Source organism: Brassica oleracea, chromosome C6 (genome assembly GCF_000695525.1).
Source record: "Brassica oleracea var. oleracea cultivar TO1000 chromosome C6, BOL, whole genome shotgun sequence".
Classification (NCBI taxonomy): Eukaryota; Viridiplantae; Streptophyta; class Magnoliopsida; order Brassicales; family Brassicaceae; genus Brassica; species Brassica oleracea.
Window position 1 is genome coordinate 6,153,189 of NC_027753.1, and position 9,466 is coordinate 6,162,654.

Consider the following 9,466-nt stretch of genomic DNA (forward strand, 5'->3'; position numbering starts at 1 on the left):
ATATATATATATATATATATATATAAATACTAATGATTTAAAACAACAAGATTGGCTCTGATCAATTTAGTTGTCAAGTTGAAATCTTTCAAAAGTATGTGAAAGATTAAAGTCAAAGTAAATATGGATTTAGAATAGTAGTTATATTTTACTAACCAAAATACCGAAAAAACCGAACCGAACCGAAACCAATCCGATATCTGGATTGAACACCCCTAATCCAAATGAAGCCAAACTATTGTTTCATTCTCCAAAATATAATAAAAATAATAACTTAATTCCGCGCAAGGCGCGGATCTTATCCTAGTCTAGTATGATTTAAGAAAAAGAAAGTCGAAAGAAAATCTCCTCTATATTAATCCCGGAGCATTACAACATGTTTTCGTAGCCACGTGTCATCGCGAGAATGATTATTAGAATTGTTAGAAAAATAAGTTAGTGCATATAAACATATACTATATTTTTTATTAAATTAACTATCAAATTAATTAACAGTGTACAAAAGAATATTTTTTCTTTCCTTAAATAAAAGATACGAAATTACCTAATATGATTAATATATATATGACAATTAATGATTATGAATAATACATTGATTAGAAAAAATTCTAACCTCTCTCTTTTTGTTTAATTTTATACTATTAAAAGAAATTAAACAATCACTTTAAGCATATAATAAAAAAATTAGATTTTTTCTTATATGTTATATTTTGAATTTTTAAAAACGACTATAAATTACTAAAAAGGTAAAAGTCCCACATTAAAAAATTTGTGATCAATGGTTTAACTTTTTTTTTGTCCAAGCAAGATACAAATGATCATGGCGTTCGGATACACGTTCGGGTTTGTATCAGATATTTCAGTATAAAGGTATAGAACCCGTTCATGTATTTCTACACTTCGAGTCGGGTTCGGGTATTTTATGTTCGGATTCAGATATTTAAATTTTGAAGAAAAAAAAAATAAATTATCCATTGTTTAAGTTTTTTGTATTTAAAATATATTTTAACTTAGCTATTTTTTTTATTTTTAAAAAATTAAACTATTAATAGGTTTGGAGATAAAACTTTAAAAATAGAAAGACACTAATTTAGTTGTTGTTTTGAAATTTTATATGCAACTTTTGTTAATGCAAGAAACAAGAACTTGATATGTATTTCAAAGTGAGTAGCAAATGATTTTGTCCATAATTATATGAATATTATCTAATTTTGAGCAATAAGAATCATTAATATAAATATTTTGAATAAAATGAGAGAAATAAACTAGAAATATAGAGTTAAGTATACTTATGTTTGGTTATCTTCGGATATCTATCTGGGTTCGGATATTACCCGTTCGGATTCAGATATTACCCGAACTAGTGAAATACGTAATTTGTTTTGGTGTTCTAATTAGATGATTTTTAGACCGATCTGGTGAATATATACTAGACAAACATTAATATTTCGAGTCTGCACTTATATTCTATAACAACTTGATATATTAAATTTGAACACTAACCTGTTAATATAGTTTGCCGGTGATTTTTTGTCAAAATTTTAATTCTTAGATATGTATATGGAGTGAAACTAATTTTTACAGATGTTCATTTTTTTTAATTGACACTTGTGTAATTCACTGAATTCATAAAAAAGTTAAAAAAAGAAACTTAACTTATATCAATTAAACAAAAACGAGAACGAAAGCACAATTCCATAAATGTAGAAAAATGAAATCACTTATCGAGAGTCAATAGTAAACAAATCGAGAGCAGAAAACCTAATCTCCTTTCGTCATTATACAATCGATGTTGCCTATTTGGTTTTGGTGATTTGTGTCAGCCGCAAAACTAAATTTTCTTTTGTGCATATGAAGTCTTAAAAATAACTAAAATAAGATGTAATATGTTAATTTTTCAACAACAATGATATATTTAAGATACCAACATTTATATTCATCATTTCATAATCAATAAAAAATTTAGTGTTGGAAAATGTTAAAATTATTTCATAAACAAACATTATTATAAGAAGATGGTTATTAAAGATAAGGTGAGAAGATGCTCGACGACTTCAGTGGGAGTGGTTAAAAGCTTTTAAAAAGTCTTAACAAAAATTTAACACAAGCGGACGTATATGTGAACATAATTGCAGCAATTTTTTAATCATCGGTATGTAATATAATTACAAACTAGATTTTGATCCGCGCTTTGAAAGCGCAGGTTTATTTTTGTTTTTTTTTTCAATTGACAAATATTTAGTAAATGTCACATTTTCATATATTTGTGTTTTATTTTATAAAAGACTTAAAAATTTTATCTTTATTTATCGTATTTCATTTTAAATGACTATTTATGTTAAAAAAATTAAACTTTAAAAAAAAAGGTGAGAATTGAATCTGATTTTTTAATAGGCCCAAATGGCCCAAGAGAGATTTGATTTGGGCTGGATCCAAAAATAATGACCCAATATAGATTTGTTATTAATATTACTTAATTGCTCTTAATGAAACATGCAATGTTAGTGAAGGAAACATGCCCCTAAAGTAATTATGACAATAGGATCCTGCTTTAATAGTATAGATATTTCAGCTAGAAAGATAATAAACTAGGCATGGAACTTATTTTAGTTCATATAGATGGATCTTGTGTTAGATGTTTTTTTGTACTTTCATGGGTTTGCATTTATCTAAACATCGATGATAAAAACTATTCTCTAATAAAAAGAGCCTTTAATATGACTATAAGTCTATAAACCATGTATATATATATATACATATTCAATCATGGATGTGTTGTTTTGCATAAACAATAATATATATTTTATAAGAATAAAATGATACTTTTTAAGAAAAATAAACCCATACTTTGTTTTCTATACACCAAATACCTCAAGAGGATGATTTCAAAATATTGTCATTTACAAAAAAAACTTGATGTACAATTAATCATTGTTTGGTTTCTTAGTATTGTATATTTTTTCGAGTACATGATAACCAATTTATCATTTTGTTTTTTAAATTAAAAAATCATGGTAAATATTCTCAAAATCATTGTGCCAGCGTCAAACGGCATGGACACCTAGTTATCAAACCTTAGATTACATGAGAGATGAGACTCTTGCTTACGTAGACAGTACTTGGGATAGTGAAAGATAAGAGGAGATCAACGTTAATGTTCGAGAGCATATCTGTATAGGATTCATCAGATAGGAATGACATGGACCCCAATTTTATGGAGAAGAAGGTTACCGGACTTTCCATGGAACCCTACAATCATATGATTATCCTTGTGGACTACGAAACTTGATGTTGTACCAACTCCAAAGTCTGGAGAGGTTTGTCTGTTGGTCTTGAGCCTAAGCATGGTTATAGCTCCCGATATATTATCATAGCTACCCTCCACTGATGTGACATATTCAAATGGATAGTTTAGCTCAAACTGCAAAATAAGAAAAATCGTTAAGTGTATAATTATAAGTTTGATCAAGTACTAGCTAGTAGCTTTAAGTATTGAATCAGTGACCTCTTTGACTCCAAATAGGTGGGTCTTGTTCCCCTGATCATCTCCGAAGAACATTCGAGCATCTTTGTAATACATGAACTTGACAAAGCATATGGCATTTGAGCTTACCGTAAAATCGAGATACAGCGAAAACACAAGACACAAAGTAATTCCAAGAACTCGTATATCTTTTATTAGAAATCTTTTACACAACTCGACACGGATCGATTTCTAACACACCCAACTTGCTTGACTCAACACCTGTTGATCAAGTCTACCAATTCACTCAGTTATGAAACCCCAAAATCTTTTGTGTTTCTCTCTGAGAATTACAACGTAAAAGCTCTACCCCTAATCTTAGGTAAAACCATAATATATATTAAATAATATTTTCCTATTATCTAATATAATATTTCATATATTTTAGCATCACCAAATCTTCCAATTTGTGATCTAATAACATTCCTTTAATGCTTATTTCGTCAATTAAGCATATTAAAATATCACACATCATCGCATCTTGACGTTTCCTTTTTATTCACTGAAACATGTGTCACACATTACCCTTCATGTGTAACACATGTACACGAAACAAAACTCCACCACTGCAGCAACCTATCAAGCTCCAAGTTCTTGAGCGTACATTCTCCCCCTTTTTCATTGAGTTTTACAACTCAAGCTCAATAACTTCTAAGCACAATATGCATCATACATCCATCAAAGTGTTAACTTAAACTCCCCCTGAATCAAGTACCATCTCCCCCTGCTTGAGTGAAAAACTCTGTGAAAAACTTCATGATACTTGTTGGACCATCAAAACTTTCAATACCTCATAGGCCATCGAACTGGTTCTTCAAGTTTAGTATATTGATCAACCATTCGAGTGTATGATACATTGGTATGCTCGTGTGACACACCTTTCATAAACTTGGGATACAAATCATTCTTAGCTATCCATAAATGTCCATACCTTCTAGGTTCCACATAACAAAGGTCCATCCTCCAAGCTCGCTCAATCTGGTTTATTCGAGAATAACAGAAAGCAACACTATGTCCAATCTTACCACAAAAGTGACAGACATTCCTTCGCTTAGCAACAACTTTTATATCTTGTATCTTTGGAATCGCAATCTTTGATTGAGTTTCATCCTTTCGTGCAGCTGAAACAGCTGAAACTGAGGGTTTTACAAATTTGATTTCTTCATTCTTGTCAACCGTGTGAGAACTAGTTCCATGATGACCTCATTTTCTACAGAACAAGCCTCCATTCCTACAAGCTGTGTTTTGATTCTCTTTAGTCTTTGTCACTGATCCTGATTTTTCTTCAGCTTTTGGTTTGTCATCTGATTTTACTTCAGCTTTTATGAACCTTATTCCTCCAGCCTCGTCATAGTCTGTTGCAGTCCACTTTGTCTTCGATTTAAGTGTCTTCAAGCCATCTTCTTGCATCACCAACGGTTCTTCCCATCCAAATTGAACAAATGTCCATATATCTTCATCAGCTTCACGTAAGTTTGCTCTCATTCTCACTTTCCAATATCCATAATTCACATCATTCTGCAGCAAAATATTGTGTGCCATAATCGCCATATTCTCTTCTCAGGATCTCACCTTGGTTCGAAGAGCCCTCCCTCGTTTAAGTGTCCTGCTCTGATATCAATTGTAAAATCGAGATACAACGAAAACACAAGGCACAAAGTAATTCCAAGAACTCGTATATCTTTTATTAGAAATCCTTTACACAATCTCTTACAGACTTGTTTGATCTGAATTACACAACTCGACACGGATCGATTTCTAACACACCGAACTTGCTTGACTCAACACCTGTTGATCAAGTCTACCAATTCACTCAGTTATGAAACCCCAAAACCCTTTGTGTTTCTCTCTGATAATTACAACGTAAAAGCTCTAACCCTAATCTTAGGTAAAGCCACAATATATATTAAATAATCTTTTCCTATTATCTAATATAATATTTCCTATATTTTAGCATCACCAAATCTTCCAATTTGTGATCTAATAACATTCCTTTAATGCTTATTTCGTCAACTAAGCATATAAAAATATCACACATCATCGCATCTTGACGTTTCCTTTTTATTCTCAGAAACATGTGTCACACATTACTCTCCATGCGTAACACATGTACACGAACCAAAACTCCACCACTGCAGCAACCTATCAAGCTCCAAGTTCTTGAGCTTACACTTACTCCAATGTATATCTTTCTGACACCATCAAAGCGATCATCCATCGTCCCAAAACGCTCATCTATCACCACATTTTGCTTCTAGTTTGTTTGCATCAGAAAACATAGGATAAAAATATGCTCCAATAGCCGTAAGAACAGAATCATCAGATCGTCCATGGAACCCAACAAGAGCGCAACCTTTGCTCTCGAATAAGATACCAAGATCTCCAAAACGTTCATTTCTAAATTTCTGAGAGATTCTCCCTTTGGATGTATTGAAAGTCAATGATGTAATTTCATTGGAGTAAACCTTGTGAAATACGCACCAAGAGATTTTAAATTCTTCTCAACATATCCATGGAACCCAATGATCTTCATTCCATTTTTTGCAATTATAAACTTCGTACCCTTGTTGTATCCCATCAGTTTTGAAGTATTGGAGTTAGTCTTGAACTGAACATCATAGTATCCCTCCACGGATACTAGGCATTCCTGGTCAACATGTCTAATTTCAAACTGCAAACAAGAAAATGAAGGTAAAATAAAGATGACACACACATAGCATTCAATAAAATGCTAGTGGAAATAAGGTAACAAAAATAGTATTTTTCATTATATCTATACGGATGAACGTCCTATTTCCCCACGAAAACTATCATATAGCACTAGATGTCCACCAAACTTTGACATCATTCAAAATCTTCCCAAACTAAAAGATACAGACTTATTTCTCCCCGAATCGATAGTTCAAAACTTATTTACCCATAAATAATGGTCTAAGCTGGTTTATTATTAACCAAATAATGTAACCAAATAAACCAAACAAATAAACTAATTTGAAACCAAACCGTAAAACAGTCCGGCCCGTCTATGCTTCTTCTTCACCCGACTCTGTCTCTGTTTTACTGTCTCTGTTAGTAAAAGTTCACTTATCGAGTCTTATATGTGTTAATAATGGGTCATTGACTTCGCAGTAGAGAAATGCAAATATCACAGAAGTAAATGAAAGATGAACTTCTCGTTTGATAATCATTTCATTCTCTTCTTCTCCAATTGTAACTTCTCTTTGAAGCTATCAACTATGGCAATGGAACTCAACCATAATAATTTCCATTTTCTCTATTATGTTTTGGGTTGTCTCCCTTCTGATGGCCATCCACCACCGTCCAAATGTGATTCCTGTTACTCCCCGAGCAACTCGCTTCCATCCAAGCTCATCTCGATGTCCTCGATTCCATGACAAATGCAATCGCCGACGTCGCAAAGAGTCACACCGTTCTTCGAACCATTGGACGTAGACCTGATCACAAGGCAAGTGGCAGATTCGCTGATATCGACGCGTCATTGTCGGAATTGTTGGAGAATATAGCTCTCTGCGAACGACAAGGATGTAGAAGAGAAAGAGCTTAAGTGGAGGGAAGCTATGGATCAAGAAAAGACATAGTATAATGTTTATTAGTAGAGACTATGGTTTCTCAAAAAAAAAACATAGACTATGGCTGGCTGGTTGCAGAGACGGGTGAAGAAGAAGACATAAACGGGTTGGTTTAATATTGGGTTTGATTAAAAAAATGTTTTTATGGTTTTACTGGTTAAAATTATTTGGTTAAATAATAAACTAGTTGAAACCATGGTTTATGGGTAATTAAGTTTTGAACTTTTGATTCGGGGAGAAATAAGTTATATCTTTTTGTTTGGGGAGATTTTGAATGAGGTCATAGTTTGGTGGACATTTGGTGCTATATGATAGTTCTCTGTGGGGAAATAGAACGTTCACCCTATCTATACATACCACGGGCTCAAAACCTCCACCTGAGATAGAACCATGGACTGGCCCATCTTTCAGCTGTCCGTCCTTGACATATTCAAACTTAATGTACTGTATGCCTTTACGACCACCTCTTACATGTATCTTTGTTACACTTTCTGTTAGTGCAAAGATGACACCACAATAATGTAATGCAGAAGATAAATTAAAGAGACAATAGGATACAAGAAACTAACTATGCTTTATTAGAAATCGTCTAAACAATCTATTACAAGACTTGCTTATCAGCTTTACACAGTCTGTCAACACCTTAACAGCTGCTACTGACGGATTCCTAATCTACCCAACCCTGTCTCTCTCTGTCAAGTACTTCGGCAACTGTTTCAGCACGACCAAGACACTCTCAAGTACTTTGGCAACTGTTTCAGCACGACCAAGACACTCTCAAGAGCTTTTCTTTCTCTATAAGATCAGCCTCTGTGTCTCTGTCTCTTTACAGACGACCCATAGTCTCCAAGGCAACATGGATATGGACATCTTCCATAACATTAAGTGCAACTTTCCTTTTCTTGGAATGCACTTATTCCAATTCTTTTAAGTCATAAACTTGCTCCTCAAGTTTATTCTTCTTTCCATATCTCGAAGATACTCTCTTGCTCTCCAAGTCTACACGACTCCAGCTCAGCACTTTGACTCCACATGATCTTCACCACTCAACACGACGTCTGCTTCAGCAACTACGTCAGCGACTACTTCAGGGCGGACATCTTACATCTTCACCTTCGTGGTCGGATCCATCATCCCACTCCTTACCTCCATTACCGCCTTTCGCTTCCATTCTAGTAGGAGTTATCCATGTGAAATATGCACCAAGAGAATAGATATTTGATTGTTTGGATCCGTGAAACCCAATTATCTTTTTCCCATGGACTGCTAGAGTAAACTTAGTACCCTTGTCATCATATTCCATCAGTTCAGAAATTCTTAAGTTGGTTTTGAACTGAAGTGCTTGAACCCCAGTTGACTCTGTGTAGTAGACGTTGACAGACTCAAGATGTTCATGTTTTAGATGATTAATTTCAAACTGCAAATTTTTTAATAAAAAAATCACAAAACTAATATCTTCCAGATTATAAATTCGAACAAAACGGTTAGAAGAATAAAAAAAACAAATAGAGTGTATTTATAAATGCTATTTTCAAAGTCATTATACCGTCTGTGTGAAACCCTTGTATGATTGACCATGGAATGATCCATTGTTGAGTTGTCCCTTCATTATATAGTCAAAACATATGAATTGTATGCCATCAGATCCACCTCGTACATAGATCTTTGTTACATCATCATGGTTAAATCCGTCATCCCATATGTACCGGCCATTCTTGCTCCCTTCCGCCTCCAGCCTTTGGGTCATCTGGAATAGATTTGAAATCTCCACATATGGATAAGTAATTTCTAATGCTCATTAATATTCCAATACTTTAAGATTTTAAGGATATGAAACATGGATGTATATAAAAGCAAGTCGTGTCTGAGAAAAGAAATAGAGAGAGTAGACCTCAACTAGTCGTCGAAGAGAGAGAGAGAGAGAGAGAGAGAGAGAGAGAGAGAGAGAGAGGATACATGCAACAAAGAAGTCAACGTTTAAGAGTCTTGTGTTCAATAACGGAACTAGTCTCCTCCTTGTTTGTAGGAAACAATTCTCCACTTTCCCTCGTTCCCATTTTGTAGGAAACAATGACTCCACTTTCCAATTCTTGTTATTTGCTTCTTGTACTCTCTATTTAAAGAAATGAAAAATACAAAAAGAGGTAGACTTATCTACCCAAAAGAAAACGTGTATTGTTGTGTGTTCTCTTGTGTTCATGTTTCTAGATCAACATTGATATCTCTTGGCAAGGACTTATCAGTGGTATCAGAGCATGTTTTGTTTTTGATCCGGACCACTTCGTGGTATCAAAAACTTAATATTTTTCCCTTTCCTTGTTATCGACATTCTTCATGAATCAACGATTATCAA

General features: G+C 33.6%; 1 pseudogene; it reads right to left on the reverse strand.

Annotated features, from left to right (window-relative positions):
- Window positions 1-3,184: 3,184 nt before the first annotated feature.
- Window positions 3,185-8,860, reverse strand: LOC106298247 (annotated as a pseudogene).
- Window positions 8,861-9,466: the final 606 nt, after the last annotated feature.